The sequence below is a fragment of the Rhineura floridana genome, chromosome 11 (assembly GCF_030035675.1).
Source record: "Rhineura floridana isolate rRhiFlo1 chromosome 11, rRhiFlo1.hap2, whole genome shotgun sequence".
NCBI classification, from domain to species: domain Eukaryota; kingdom Metazoa; phylum Chordata; class Lepidosauria; order Squamata; family Rhineuridae; genus Rhineura; species Rhineura floridana.
In genome coordinates, this window is record NC_084490.1 from 53,569,559 (window position 1) to 53,586,501 (window position 16,943).

The 16,943-nt window shown below is 40.6% G+C and overlaps 1 protein-coding gene across 8 annotated transcripts in view; it reads right to left on the reverse strand.

Moving 5' to 3' along the window:
• ZNF385C (zinc finger protein 385C) overlaps positions 1 to 16,943 on the reverse strand; it is a 199,248-nt gene that overhangs the window by 46,698 nt on the left and 135,607 nt on the right. The window lies entirely within an intron of this gene.

Here is a 16,943-nt window from a genome sequence, read left to right on the forward strand (position 1 = left end):
AAGTGGTACATTTTATTATTATATTATTATTATTAATTAAATTTATATCTCGCCCTTCTTCCCAGAAGGAGCCCAGGGCAGCAATAAAAAACACTGAAAACAACTTTAAAATATCTTAAAAACAAAACACCTTTAAAAAACTAATGAATAGTTAAGGCCCAAGTGTAAAAATGCTCTGTTCTCAGAGGAGCACCTGCACCAACCAGCACCCTACTACATGAAATACTCATCTAGGTTTGGTTCCTAATTGGATAGAATAATAACCTAGAACAGTGACTCATGCAGATATACAGCAAACAACTCTGACAGCAGGTAATCTTTCTACACCTCTGCATCAGAAGCATCCAGTAATAGCCAATAATGAGGTGCAGCAAAATTAATTAACCTTTCACAGTTGAGACTGATTCGACGCGGAGGAGACTGGAACAGTGAATCTTTCAGAGATGCAATAAGAAAGTCTCTGTTCCAGTTGGGTACTTCGGGCTCGCAGGAGATTTATTTCTTGTAGCAAACTAGTATTTCTTTCATGGAACACAGTTTTGAAATTACTGCTCTCCAGAGTGGCAGTTTTATTACATATTTGTGGCAATGCATATGGTATTGGAATCAATATGGTGGAGATTTGGATAAGTTAACCTAGACTTAAAACAGTGTGATCTTCTTTATATTAATATCTTTTATTGCCCAAACCCCTTTCCCCCAGGATGCAAGTGCTGCCGAAGTACAAGGCTTCTGCATCCTGACAATCAACTTTTTTCATTTTACAAAGAAAATTTCCTGTGCCTTGCTTATGAAAAGAAGGCTTGAAAGTGCGCAAGTCTTGTCCCAGATCCTTCTGGCAGGGACCTTAATCCAGATTTGCTTGCTCTGGAAGTCACACGGCACCTGGATACACTGGAGACAGAAAGCAGGTTTCCTTCCAGACTGGTGTTACTGAGGGTGTAATAAGAGCTTGGAAAAGTTACTTTTTTGAACTACAACTCCCATCAGCCCAATCCAGTGGCCATGCTGGCTGGGGCTGATGGGAGTTGTAGTTCAAAAAAGTAACTTTTCCAAGATAATTCATGCTGCAGAACATGCAATAATAGTGTATTAGTGGTGGATTTATACTGGGTTATCCACACATAATTCTGCTTTATCAGTTGTTCTGTGATGCTTCCCTAATATTACCATATTAGTGCCATCTGCCAGAGCACTCTTGCACTCTAGGCAGGACAACCCCCCCCCACAATATTTGTGGTATAAAAAGTTATAGGATTTTAGCAGGAAACTATAAAACATGCATCTATTGCAAATGAAGCAGTATGTGCACCCTGAAACCTTTGCAGGCCCAAACAGTATTGAATGTGGGATTGAAGATAACTGCCCCAATACCATCATGAGCATAATCTGGAGGGGCGCCTCTCTCCACTTCCTCCACACTTATCTGAGGCAGTTTGTTTGCTTATAGCCACCAGTGGAGAAAGCAAAGGGGCAGAATTTGAGGACATTCAACAGTGCCAAGCATATAACTCTAAACCAAAGTGCCATCTTCTTTAAATTCCTCATACCTCCATTTGATGAGCAGGGCATGGGAACTTCAGAGATGCTAGTACCAGTACCTGGCCTGGGCCATTTTGAAGTAACATCTGTGAACCCTGGGAGCTCTTCTGAGGTCTTGATTCTGACCTGGAAACCTGCTATGTGGTATGACCTACCCGTTCTCTGCATCTTGTTACCTGTTTGTGATCACTGTCTGCTCTCTTTGGGTATTATTGCCCAGCGTTCCACAGGTCTCCAGAAAAGGGCAATGTTCTCTCGATCAAAGGTTCCCAAGCCAGAGACTTGCTAAACAGCATTTCCAATGATTTGTGCAGCTCCTTATCCAATTCCCAGGATTAACAAGTGTACAATTAGGTAAAATAAACACCCATACGCAAAACTCTGCTCAATTTACACAATTCATAGAAGCAGGAGACTACTGCACTTCTTCCCCTAGAATCTGGGGTGACACTGGTGTAATGAGGTTTGGGGTTTTTTCTTAATGCAGAGAACACACCACTTGGTCTGTTCCCACATTTTAGTACAGCTCCCAACTCTTTCTTCACAGTTCCCACAAGGGTGAAGTGAGGAAATAGAGACTACAAAATTCCAAGTTCTGCATGTTCTACCAAAGCATCCAAAATATTGTTAGTGATAAAGCAAATTATCTGAGCAAATAATATATCTGTTTGCAACATTTAGTCCAACTGGAGAAATGCCATGGCAGAATTAGAAATCTGACTGCAGGACTCCTGCACTACACAAAGCAAGTTTTTGTATCCCCCTCCCTGATTTGTTGCTCACTCAAAGGTTTTGCTGTTGTCTTCTTTTGTATGTAAATATTTGAGCAAGCAACACTTATTACTGCCATTATTACTGCCATATGTAAATAAATATGTAAATATTTGATTGATTGATTGATTGATTGTCTTGCATATGGACTATCACCCACACCGGTCTTTGTGCTACGGTAGGAAGACTCACATCAGGTGTTTCCATCTGAAGGCGCACTTTTTGGACTATACAGACGAGAAGCCTTATTGTAACTGAGTTAGTCTCTGTGTTATTGTTTAGCTTTCTTGCTTAGTGTTTTGGGGGTTTTGATGTTTTATATGTTTTTTGCTTTGTACGTCGCTCAGAGTGGCTGGGTAGCCAGCCAGATGAGCGACTAAGAAACCGAATAAATAAATAAAATAAAAATTGACTGATTGACTGGGTTTATTTATATGCCACCTTTCCACAGTGACCTGCGCCCAAAGTGGCTTACAACAAGCACTCAAAATAAAAGCACTGGGGTAGGGGAGAGAAGTCAGTTCACAAAACATAGCAATACATTCAAATCAGACAAAAATAAACAATTTATTTTTATTTGAGCAAGCAACACTTATTACTGCCATTGAGAACATCTTGCAGCGTAGGCTGGCAAACATGATTTGATTCTCTGTATTAAAACAAACCTTATTACATTCCCAATTGTTAGAATATTGCCAATGTAACAACATCTCTTCCCAACCCATTCATTTATGCCATGGAATTACTGTGCACAGTTTTCTGAACAAAAAATGAGTATTAGTGGGCAAGATTCTTTATGGGATGAGACTACAGCAGGTTCTAAAGCTGGAGCCTAACACATTATCAGGCAGGAATTCAGCCTGTACACCACAAAAAAGCTGTAGACGAAGTACAGGGTAACATAAGTCAAACCATTAAATAAGGCAGTTGGAACAGCAATAGGCCAAAGTAGGTCAGGTGGTAAAGCTGATCTCTATAAGAGCTTTTACTTCAGATTTGGGCTACATAAGCACTCTGTTCTATTATTTCTTCCAACAGATCACTCTTGCCTTATGTCACCACACTCAAATTTGCCTTGTTCCTAGGACCTTGCCTCCTGTCATGAGATCCAGATCTGGCATTCTTTCCCATGACATTAAGGGGAAGAGATTTGTCTGTGATGAGGATCGTAGTGTGAGCAGATGGAGCACAACTAAAAATGTAAAATGGCCCTCATAGGGCGTCTGGACAGCTCTGGGAGAACCAAGAGTGTAGCAAAACAATTTTCATTGGGTGGGCAGACACAAAAAATGGGGGGGGGACAGAAGGGTTGGAGCACTGGTGACTAGAAAAGAGGTTTCTGGGGGAAAATTTTCATAGGCAATGACAAAAATAAACCCCAGTTTATGCATTTTAATTAGGAACTATGACTTGTGAAGTTTACAAAAAAGCAAATCAATTTATAATACAATATTCTCCACATGCAAAATAGTTGTGTAAATTAAACAGTGACTAGGAAGGAAATGTATATTGTGCAAGTCATCCTACCATAATGATCTGAACTATTAATAAAGTCTAATGTGCTGTGATTCTCTGCAAACTTGCAGAGGAACTGTTCACTTGAAATTCCTTCAAATATGTTACTTTCAAAAGCCAAGATTACTATGTTTGCTTTTCTCGGATGAACCACTGAATGCCTGTATGGTGTCAACATGTGTGTCAAAGTTGAGAATGAATTTTCACACACAGCTGTAGATACAAAAAAAGGGGAGTCCTGCAACATACAAAGTGCACATGTGTGGAAAGGCTTCCTTGTACCGGTACAATGTTTTAGTAAGCTTTTGAACTGTTAGTTCAGTTCTCCTGAGGCTGCTGCTTCCCGGAATTAACTACCCTGGTGTCCTTTGCCATGCCAAGAAAGCAGTTAAGAGAACTTTCACTTTAAAAATTAAATTAATACCTGTAATCACTTTTCGTAAGGAAATGCTTGACAGCACGCTGTAAAGGAACTATACGTCTCTCTGAACTACAGGTGCTAGAATCAACTGTACAAGCACACAATCTCTGTTCTATAGAAAGGCCCTGGGCCAGCCAGCTAACACTGCTTCTGATGGCTCTACCAGAAAATCTCACACATCCTATTTTGGTAGTACATGCATGAGAAAAGTTAAATAAGGTGAATTATTTATAATGATAATTTGCACAGTTGGGTAGAGATCTAAAACTGGCACCTAAGGCTCTAGTCACATTATATTCTTCAAAACCATTTTGAAATGGAGCCAGCTTTAAAGGATTGAAAGGATATATTTTTCAACTTTTTACATAAACTAGAGAAGAAATGTCCCCAGAGATGCACACACACACACACAATATTCCAGCTCCCCATTGCCTGGGCTAAGTTAGTGAGGTCTCATTAGGCTTCCTGGGCTTTGGAGAGCCAGCTCACTCACCTCTTTGCTTCTTCTCAAGTCCTGCCCTGGACTAGGTTAGGCTGCTGCATAGTCTTGGCCCAAAGGCCTAGGCACACCCATGCACTAATAACCACCTACAGAGGCTGGCTGGGAACTACGGGGAGGGGGAGATGCTCTGCAGTGCATAACAATACCATCCTTCCCACTTTTCCTTCCTCCAACTGCAAACCCTTAGATTTGCCAACTCCGTCCCCCATCCGTCAAGATTTGTGTTCACTTCATCCACACTTTAACTCTTGTATTTGCTGTGTTCACATTTCCTTGGTAATTTTGCCCTGCCCCTCTCTTTGGATGCCTAAACTGTATTTGTAAAAGCTCAACTGACATTTCAAATTACTGCAATGCTAGAAATTTGGGGACTGAAGGAAAATTTCATTTGGGGGAGGAATTATCATTTGGAGGCCAATGCCCTCATTCCCCCTCCCCCAATCGCTATACTCCTGGGGAGAACCCATTTTTGTAATTTAGAATCTTGCTTAGAAGATTCTACATGGTATTATCTTGCCTGCCTCTTCTCATTGCTTTTATAGTCCTGCACCTGCATCATGAAGCACCTCAGTCTCTCTATAAATGTATTAGCCAGATGATGATATTTCTCCCACTCTCATAATACTAACACCTGGGGGTCATCCAATGAAGCTGAAAGCTGGAAGATTCAGGAGAGACAAAAGAAAGCACTTCTTCACACAGCACATAGTGAAACTGTGGCATTTGCTCCCACCAGATACAGCAAATGGCCACCAATACAGCAATCGTTTAAAAGATTAGACAAGTTCACTGAGAACAGGGCTATCTAAGCTATGCCTCCACAGTTGGAGGCAGAATGCCTCTTTATACCAGTTGATGGGAATCACAAGTGGGGAGAGGGCTCTTACACTCAGGGTCCTGCTTACAGGCTTTCCATAGGCATCTAGTTGGCCACTACGAGAGCAGAATGCTGTAGTAGAGGGGCGTTTAAGAAGAATCCTGCTTGATCAGACTATGTTCTTATTTAAAGGGGCTCAGAAGTGCCACCTCTCCCTTAATCCCAGCTGAGTAACCGTGCACCCCCAAGGCCCTCCTACCTCACCATTTTGGGTAGTGCCAGGGACTTACCTCTTCACTAGTGGTTTCCCTTTCCTTTTCTTCTACTTCAGATTTTGCTTTCCTTAAGAGTGTTCCTTTTCCCCTCAGTCCCAACACTCAGCCTATTAAGGCATCCCTTCAGGCCGATGGGGTACCACCGGCTATCCTGTTGTGCTTGCCAGGGTCCCCTCAACTGCTCGTCCTTTTCCTCTTCTGATTCATTTGCCTGCCTGCCATTTAGTCCTGGAGTAATGTTGATATTCCCCTGGGACATGCAGAAGGCATCCGCATGTCAGCAATGCTACATCACATCTACCGTGTCTGTGCTTATGTTCTGCCAAGTTTGTTGCCCTGTGGAGCTGCCAAGGAGCGACATGTTTCCCAATATTAGCATTAGAAACCACCAATAGGTATGCAGTGAGGAGCAGATTTGATTCTTGATGGCACCTATTTTCTATGTGATAACAGTCTTAGACAGACAACTGAGAGGGGGGATAAACCTACCCACTAAAAAAGATGCCAGGGTCTCCATAGGTAGAGAGCTAGTATACCCCACCCGCATCCCAATGATGTACCTGGATGCATTCCTTTTATTTTCTCCGTTACCATTCACAACTATGGGGAAATGCAACATATATTATTGCTAGTAAGGGCAAAACTTATGGGATCTGAGTGGGGATGTGCTCGAATTCCGCCCAATTTGAATTTTCCATTAATCTGCTTATTCTCTATCATTGCAGATTGGATTTTTATGTAGTGATTTTCCACGGATATTTTCAAAAATGATTTTTAACATAAAAATCCACCTCTAAACTATCGATATAAAGAATAATAATTTTATCTATATTTCTTTTCATTTATCAGAATGTCCTTTCAAACTATCAATATTTCTATTAAAAATATCAATTATTAATATATATTTTTTGTGAGGGAAAAAGGATTATTAAAAGCAGCAGCTAACTAACAAAAAATGAACTCAATTTGATACCGGCCTGTTGGTCAACAGAATACTTTTGAACCAACAAATCCCATCCCTAGACCAAAGTGACTGAGCTGTGCAATGTATCTCTCCGAGCTCAAACACAGGCATGGTGTAGAATGCACCATTTTATATTCAGATGTGGTAACTGTATTCATTTTTAAAACGATTACAGCACACATCTTGGTTCCCCAAAATATGCAGCATTTACTATTTTGGACTCTGGCACATATCAGCATGGTCATGAGAGTCAGTCCCAGTTCCTAATAAACCAGACAGTATTATGCTACCCCAAAGATGCATGCATCTAATGAACAAGCTCCAAGCAGAAAATGTTAAGACGTCAAGACAAAATAAATACCTCAGTTATTCAATAAGATGTGCTTGGAGGGTAGATATGATTGGGGAGTACCTTGACTACATAGATGGACTGTGGTCTACTTCTCAAGGTAGGCTGCTGACCTCAAAGTTACCTGCTTCAACAAAAGCTGAAGTGCCACCTCAAAGGGAGGCAAGAACAGAATTCAATTTGATTCCATTGAATTCAGACGTATGCAATAAGTGATTGGCTTTGGGTGTCAAATTAGAATATTTATAAAGATTGTATTATCATCAATTACTGCTGCTGTGAATGAGACACTCTCTTACCTTGCTTTCGGCCTTCACGTAGAAATGTGACCAATTTACTGCAACATCACATTTCATGCCCTTTTGATCAAGTATGCACTGATGGCGCACTTTCCCTGTCCTCATGCGTGTATATATAGAGATATTCACGTGCATTATGTATATATTCACTAATACGCAAAAAACCTTGCGGTTTAAGAATGTACCTATAGCCCACAGATATTTCTACCAGACTTTAAAAAGCAGGGAAATTGGGCAGTTATAGTGAATGCACCAGGGGAGCAGGAGACCTGACCTCCTCTCTGAGATATTGTACTGCCCTACAAAGTTGTCAAAATGCAAACACAATTTGGGTTGGTCTTTCACAGTCCAATCCACTTGCTGTGTAGCTTGGAAGAATTTGGTAACATGTGCCTCTGAGCATATGGTGAGTGGTGGCAACATCTGTCATCTCCAAAGATGGAGAATTATATTTTTGTATGTTTGTTGGTGTTCTTCTTACTTTGCTTCTTTCCTGTGTTACTAATGTTTCTACAGAGAATCTAAACCAGAAAATTTCCCCCCTCCTTATTCATCCTAGAAATCTGCGTCAAATGTATTTTTATTAATTTCAAAGCCTTTTTATTGGTCACTGTCATGTGATGGTGAAGACAGCCTTTTGTGTTTTATATTGGAGGTTATGTTATATTTCTATTTTGGGTGCATTAACAGTTGAATCTGAAACTGCAGTTTGATGTAAAATCAGACTGATCACAATATGTTGCTACTTCAGCAATGACTCTAGCTGTTGGAAAAAAGAGGATGCATGTTTTCAGCCTGCTATGTTTAAACCACTTTATTTAAGGCAAGGTGTTCACGATCAATTAAAAACATAGAGCACATCTAGAATTTTGCTAGAATATATTTCACCTTCCACTGTCTTATCTTGTGCAAATTGAGATACTTCTGAGGTCCACTGGAGACTATTTTGCAGATGTCAGTGCCATTATTCCACAATTACGTTTGGAGTTTTTTTAGTATATATTTTGCAAAGTGTTGCTGTACTTCACATATTCATAGAAACAAAAGCAAAAGAAAATGATTTCCTATAGGAAACTTCACTAAAATTACAGAGTAAATCAGACATATTTAAAGTGACCATCTCAACTATATCAACTGTCTTAATAATGTTGCTTCCTCCCTGCTAAAACAAGATCAGCACAGGACATATCTTCTTTCTATTATTTGGGCTGATTACAGGTGTTGCCACCACTCACCATATGCTCAGAGGCACATGTTACCAAATTCTTCCAAGCTACACAGCAAGTGGATTGAACTGTGAAAGACCAACCCAAATTGTGTTTGCATTTTGACAACTTTGTAGGGCAGTACAATATCTCAGAGAGGAGTTCAGGTCTCCTGCTCCCCTGGTGCATTCACTATATCTGCCCAATTTCCCTGCTTTTTAAAGTTTGGTAGAAATATCTGTGGGCTATAGGTACATTCTTAAACCGCAAGGTTTTTTGCGTATTAGTGAATTTCCTTGCTTTTTAATCCAGGAGGTAAGAAATGGGATCCTGCACAAGTTTGCTGAGAATGGATTGATCATTTGCATGCTTATTGAGTTAAGTGGGATTTACACACACACACACAAACACACACACACACACACGTCAATCATGCTTAGGATAGGTGAAACTGACCACAGGGGATGGGGAAGGGAGGAGGGGGAGGAGTGGAAAGGCAGAGGGGAGGACTGGGATGGGAGCAGGCAGGAGGGGGAGGGGAGAAGAAGGACAGATGTGGTCATTTGCATGTTTATTGAGTTCAGTGGGATTTACTCCCTTGCAATCATGCTTAGGATAGGTAAAACTGACCAGGCTGGGCCTGGCAACCAAGATGTCTTCTGTATCTTTCAAAGTTGGGGAAGGGAGAATTCTACCTTGTGGTTTTTCCCATTACATTGTTGCAAGAACACCTGCACTTGGCTGACTTTCTCTTCCACTAAAGATACAGGATCAGTCTCAGGCCCTGAACCTGGCAACCCTACCTCCCACCCAAATTTAAAACAAAGCTGTCCCTGGCCACATCCACACCGGGCCTCTATTACACTTTGGACAATCATTATTTATTTATCTATTTATTTAGTGTATTTATATACTGCCCCATAGCCGAAGCTCTCTGGGTGGTTTACAATAACTAAAAACATTAAAAACAAATATACAAATTTAAAAACACATCTTTTAAAAACAATTTAAAAGAATTTATCATGGCTTCTCTCAAAGCCATGGCTCAAAGCCAATCATGGCTTCTCTCAAAGAATCCTGAGAAGTGTAGTTAGGGAAGGGTGCTGAGAGTTGCTAGGAGACGCCCTGTTCCTCTCACAGACCTTCAATCAGAGTGGCTGACTGTTAACCATTCTCTCAGGGGAATAGGAGTCTCCTCTCAGCACCCTTCACAAACTACACTTCCCAGGATTCTTTGAGGGAAGCCCTGACTGTCTCAAGTGAAATCAAGTCTGGTATGGGTGTGGCCCTCTTATTAGCCAAGCCCAGTAGCTGTGAGGCTTTTAGAACACTGACAGTTGGTCCTTACTGAGCATGCTCCGCGTTATAATAGGCTTCCAGCCAAAATTTCTTAAATTAATTAAAAACCAACCAGGCATTTTTTTAACTTTTAAACTGCAGTAGATGAAGGTCAGAGTATGGGGCAAGGTCAGTATTAGGATTACAGGTACTCTGTGAACATGGCTGATTTTTAATGAATTTCAACAGATTATGAGAACTCTGGCAGAAAAAAGTCCAAAAGGGCTGTGAGGTTTTTCTCTCTCTTTTTAGACTTTGAACTCTCGATTCTCTCTGACTGTTTTGTGTATTGCCATGGAAATTGACAGGGTTGTTAAGCAAGTGTTTCTGAGTTCAGAACTATAAGTTTTGTAAGGTTTTGTTTTGAAATGAGCTTATGGGAAGCATCAGAATGGCATGCAGGGGTATTTTCTATTTAACATGGTGGAATGTGAAAAATCCATGCTGGCTATAGTATACAGCCACTCTCGTGGCTGTATAAAAACCTTTCAGTTTAGGGGGAAAATGGGCTCTTGTCCTGAAAAAGCTTACACCACACACAAAAAAAGTATGTTCTTTGAGGTGCTACAAAACTCTTGTTTCTTCTTCACAAAGTGGTTGGGAAGCTACCAAGACTTTTCTAATCACCTTGGAGGAAGAGTTGAACATATTAAAAAACAGAATAAGCCATTCTGCCTCTGGGCTTGGCTGTTAGACAATCCTCTAGTTCCTAGATCTTGGTTTCATTCAAAATAAGGGTATTATTCTTATTTATTTGATTGTTACATTAGGCTAGGGTTGCCAGGTCAGAAGCATCCCAAACCCTGAGATTTCAGAGGCGGATCCTAGAGATGTCATGGGGGCATGCCCTGGTGATGTCATAGGGGATGTGTCCTAGTGACGTCATTAAGCATGATACATTAAGCATCAACCACACTTGCTTGGAGCATACCACTCAAAAATTTTAAAAAAATCTCTGATTGGAAATTACGATAGAAAGTTAAATGAGGATGTTTCCAGGTCCAGCTGAAGTGATGGGATCATTCCTTATTACCTGCTTAGATATCCTGGGTAAGGAACATTTAAATTAGCCTACTTGCTTCTGGCAATAAGGGTTCAAGTGCCCTCAGGCCAGGCCGGTCACAAGAACGCCGTTGTAGGAAGAAAGTCTAGTGTTGTAGAGATGTTAGATGGGAGCACTCAGGAGTAAAGATGGATGCCCCTGAAGGCTGCAATTCTAAAAGCACTAAGGGAGTAAGCCCCATAGAATTCAACAGGACTTACTTCTGTGTAGATATTGCTAGGATTGTGCTGTTGGTAAGTCTTGACTAGGAATCCTCTGCAATGATATCCATATCAAAGCAGGGTTGGCAACCCCCTGCCTGACGTTTAACATGGCTGCTCCAAACCTCTTTACAGACTTGACCCTTCACTGCAGAGAGACATCTGAGAAATGAGTAAGAGTGAAGAAGATTCTCTACTCTTTCCTGCCTACTCTGCGGGCTGCTATAAACTCAGTTTGACAGCCAACATAATTCCAGTGAGTAATAATTGACAGAGAGAAAATACACATGGTTTGGTCTACCTTCACAGGCAGTAGAAGCCACATTTCCCAATATATGAATTCTCTTTTACCACTATTGGACAAGAAACAAACGATCATGCAAATAACAAGGTGCATCATCAGTGGGTTTAAGGGGGTTGAGCTGAGCAAATGGAACCACTGCTGTTGCTTCTATGGATGTAAGTGAGAAAGGTCTGAGGTAAATGAAATGCAAAAAGAAAATGAAAAACAAAAGACAGTGATGATTTCCTAAATGCAGTACCATACCAACCACAATAAGATTCCTATGAGTAAAACAGAAAACTCAGCATTCCACAACCAGTCAGGGTTCCTAACCAAAGCTAAAAAAAATCCTGGCAGCCAGTCAGCTGAGGTCACAGAAATCCCCATGCAGTACAGCCTGACCCCAGGGCTGCAGTTCATGCAGAATGCTGTGGCACAATTGCTGACATGAGTGAAACCCTGTCAGCACATAATATCTCTGCACCGAAATCTGCACTGATTGTCCATTTGCTACCAGGCCAAGTTCAGAGTGTGCTCTTCCATGTTACGGGTTCCACATAGTACTTGTTCTGCTCTTGTAAGAAATCGATCCTTTAGTGTGGCAGTACCTACACTTTGGAACTCCCTGCCTATTTACATTAGGCAAGTGCCTTCATTGTACTCTTTTTGGCATCTGCTAAAGACATTTTTGTTTAGGCAAGCCTACCCAGGCATGTAGAAGCTATTATGTTTTTTTTTCTGTTTTTAACTCATTGTTGGTTTTATTATTTTGAATGTTTTTAAATATCTGTCTAACTGTTCTTGCCAATATTTTTATTGTTTCTATACACCACTTTTTACAATAAAGCAGTATATAAATGTTGTAAATAAAATATATAAATAAATTTCTGAGTCACTGTGACCCTTGGTTCTCTTTCCTCTTTTATACTTAGTCAGGCCACTTGGTACCATCTAGCTCAGTACTGCTGACATGGACTAGCATTGGCTCTCCAGGATTCCAGGCAATAGTCTCTTCCAGAGATTGAATTTTGGACCTTTGCATGCAAAGCATGTGCCCTACCACTGAGCTACAGCCCTGTTTAAAAAAGTATATTTTAAAATTGTTCTTTTAATTTCACTAATGAATGCACAGCATACAAGGGCAGATCCACATAATACATATAAAGCACATGAATCCCACCACAGAATCCTGGGAATTGTAGTTTGTTAAGGGAGGTGGGAACTATAACTGTAAGAGGGAAACTACACTTCCCAGGATTCTTTGGGGACATCATGCACTTTATATGTGGGTTGGATGTGCTTTAAATGCGTTATGTGGATCTGCATTACTTCATAAACTTTGCCTGCACATAGATCTTTTTAATTAAATTTTAAAATGGAACTAAGATGCAAAGTGTTCTGGGTGACCATGGGCTATGCACCATCCCTCAGTCTAATCTGCTCCTCAGGGTGAAAGCTGCAATCCTATGCATGTTTACTCAATGTATTCAATGGGGCTTACTCAGACAATGAAGCATGCACAGGACTGCAATTCAGTGATAAGGAACTTCACTCACCCAATCCAAAATTCAGAATCGTGTCACGTTAAGCTGTTTTGCAACTGTTTTATACTTGTTTTATGGGATTTTAAATTTATTTCTGGTTGTGAGCTGCCTTGGTTTCCAACCCTATCTCACAGGGTCGTTTGCAAGGCTCCATATACACACACACTGGAGATGTAAAAATACATACACCCCATATAATAGTTTATTATTAAAACCAGTTGGCCATTTCAGAACATTTTTTTTAAAAAAACAAGTATTTGTTTCCTGCCAAATAAAAGCAGTGACACCTAAGTAAGCCCTCCCTAATTGCTTAAAAAAAAGGATCGGAGGGGGAGAGAAAGATTTACAATTCAGTCCTTTTCTGTGTTCACTCAAAATTCCAACTGATTTTCAGCACAATCCTAACCACGTCTACTCAAAAGTAAGTCCTACTGAATTCAATGGGGTTAGCTCCCAGGTATGTGGAATTAGCACTGCAGCTTTACTCCCAGAAAAGCTTCATACTGGGAAGGTTTTCAAAACAGGTTATGAATAAGACAAATAAACTGTCGTCTTCCAGTAAAATTTAAACTCGTTTGACTCCTTAATTAGAAAAGTATAACACTCCTGCATGTACGCTTTTAAAAACTTCTGTTCAAAATATATTTGAAAGATAAAATGTATAATATACCATTTCTGCAAGTAATTAAAAAACCCTGCATGTATACTTTTATGCCTGGAAGATCCTGCTGTGATATTCTGTTGTAGTGCAAGCCTATGCATGTTTACTCAGAAGCAAGTCCCAATCCTATACAGAGAAAATACTCTTTATGCTGCTGAAAGCTATATATTTACTGAATTCCTTATGTGAGATAAGCAGGAAAAGGAAACTGTGAGTTTAGCTATTGCCTGGGGTCAACAAATCTTGTCAATCACAACCCTGACTTCACTTATTGGCTAAAAACCTGAAGGGATTAGAGCAGCCGGTAGTAACAGAAGTTGCGGGCGTGGGTGTGACATTTTGGTTTGTATCTTTTGAACCAGACCACCTAGAAACTTAATTTTTTTTAAATGAAAGCTAAGAGTCCAGATTAGATTAAGATGAGTCACCCAGAGAGGACCCCCAAAAACCAAAGTCTCCTGGCGAAAACCAAACACCTGGCAACCCTAGATTAGGCTAACCTTTTGGGTTATTTTTTAAACAGGCCTGTACTTAGCCTGTCCTCTCCTCTCTCTCCTTCCCTGAATGCAATTTCTTGTCAGTGATATTCATATACAGCAGCTGTGGGATGTATTTTTAGCAGTTAATTTAGACACTTAATTAAAAGGATTTGCTTCAACAAGAACGGGGAGGTCTTTGGAGACCTAGATAGAATGACACAATCTTAGTGGAGACGAACCACTTCCTTGCTCAGCCACAAGGAAGGAAGGCACTTGCTGGGTAAAGAGGTTTATATTAGGAGAAACCATCCTTTTCTTGATTTATTGCAAGCTGGGCAGGATGACAGATGAAGGGGAACAAGGCTAGGAGCGAACGCAGCACAAGTGTTTGGACTGATATTTTTGTTCCAGGAAGACATAGGGTTAGATCAAAAGATTCACTTGTGGGAGGGGGTGTAGATAGTGACTTTCCTAGCCCCTCCCCTGCCTGGCAGCTCCCCCTCCCCAAAAGCTCCCTCTGCTGCCATTCATGTTTATGTTGAAAGCTGGAGGTGAATATACTAAGTTGCATCTAGAGATTCACCTGCAGAAGGGGGTAAGCTGAAAGTGACTTTCTCACCGCACCTCTCCCTGACAGCGCCCCAAAAAGGCTCTCCTGAGGGCTGGGGAATCCTGATGAATGGACTGGGCCATGTCATGAGAGCTGAGGGGAAAGGGGAAGATTGCAGAAAATTGAGGAGAGGCCACTCATAGGTGCCTCCACCTGATGTCCCAACAATTTCCCCCTTTCTCTTCCGTCTCCCACCAGTACAGCCCAACCCATTCATAGCATCTTGTATTTGGAATGTCCTCCTTAGAGTAACTCACCAGGTCACAAATGTTTTTTGGTTTGTTTTTTGGTGGCAATTGAAACCTTTTAAAAATTTGCCCAGGATGTTTTGTAACTGGTTTTAGTATTGTCTTTACAGCTTTATTGGATTTTATTAATTGTGCGGCTGCTACTCTTGAGCTTTTATTGCCCTATATTTATTTATTAAATTTTTTTTAATATTTATTATTTTAATTTGTCTCATCTCTCTGTTAGTGAGTCTGTGAAGTTGAGAGACGCAGTCTACGTCTGTAGCTGAGTATGAAGAATTTTCAAAGAAGAATTTTTGAAGATCTTTTCATTTTGCTGTTATACTGAAGATATGAGAGAAATGGCTCTCTCTTACCTATCCTTAAGGCAGGATTGAAATAACTATTTTTTATTATTATTTGCAGTTGGAAGCTAGGATTAATGCACTGGGCAAAATTCTGATCCTTTAACTGAAGTCAATGGCACAACTCCCTTTAATTTTAAATGAAGCAGGATTGCAGCCTTCATTTCCTACAGCAGGCAGTGTTGGCAGGAAGAGTTCTTATATGGCATTTAAAGCGTGGTTACTGTTTGCCTGGGAAAGAAATGGGTTAGTTGGTGATCTACAATTTTTGACACAAGGACTCCAGCAGCAGGATCCAAGTCCCCTACTCTACATCACCATGACACCCTACTCCACAAAAAGAGATGCTGGCCTTCTTTCTGTCTGATCTAGCTTCTCAGCAAAGACTAAGATGCTCTTCAATTTCCCATCCCTGTGTGCCTACTTGCCTATATATCACCAGGCCTTGAGAGGCAATGGATGTGTCATTCTCAGCTGATCAATGGGCCACACATAGGAACACAAGGGAAACTCTCATGCATATAGGGCAGTGTGTCTTCTCTCCCACTACCCAACCCTGCTACCTTGTTCCAGAGAGCAGAAATCTTGTTCTTTTCTTCCCAGACAGCAAACATTGTATGGAAAGCAATGCAGCACCTCTTACTTTCACCCGTATCCTGGACACATACACAGCACCTTCCTCTTTGGGACAGCATGCAACATCATCTGGAGTTCCCTGGACATCATGTTATGAGCAAGCAGAACCCAAAAGGTCCTATATAGTCTCTCCTGCATTCTCTAAACCACCCCTAGGAACTGCATTTCCTCCCAGCCTTCTCCCTCCATTCCCAGTAAAACTTTTTGAGCTACGGTCTGATTGACTATGCTGGCATACCCCACCAAGAAAGGGGCTGGAATGGCAGCAAAAGGAGGACAGGATGTGGCCAAATTGATCAGAGGCACTGAAGGATTTGCAAGATGAATGGTAAGAGATTAGGTTATCTTCTCTATTTGTGTTCTGCCAGAAATAAAGAACATTCTCTTTAAGCAAGGTTTTGATCCTGTTGTTCCTTAATTTAATTTATTGACTGTTAGCTTGGTTCTTTGTGCTCTTGCTCTCTGATGCAATTGTGCTGTAATGATATATTGCTACTTTTGTGCTTGTTTTTATATTTTGCAATTATATTGGAGCAGCTTCTTTTTTTAGGGGGAAAAGATAGGGTTTTTTGCATAAACATAAATTAATATAATACAGTATAAATTAATATAATATAATAAATAATGAATATATATATATATAAATAAATATACATTTTTGTATGAATAAATATAAAAAGAATTGGAAAGGCAGTGTTTGCCTTGGGGAGGGGGAGGATTCCCAGTCCTAGAGAACACACAGTAGAACTGAGGCCAGAGGACCAGAACTATACAGACTAGAGGAATTTCCAGACAACCTGTTTATTGAGCATTCATCCCAATTTGCTTGCAGGGAGATTAGATGACATGTGGCTATTTACTGAGCATTCACTCCAAT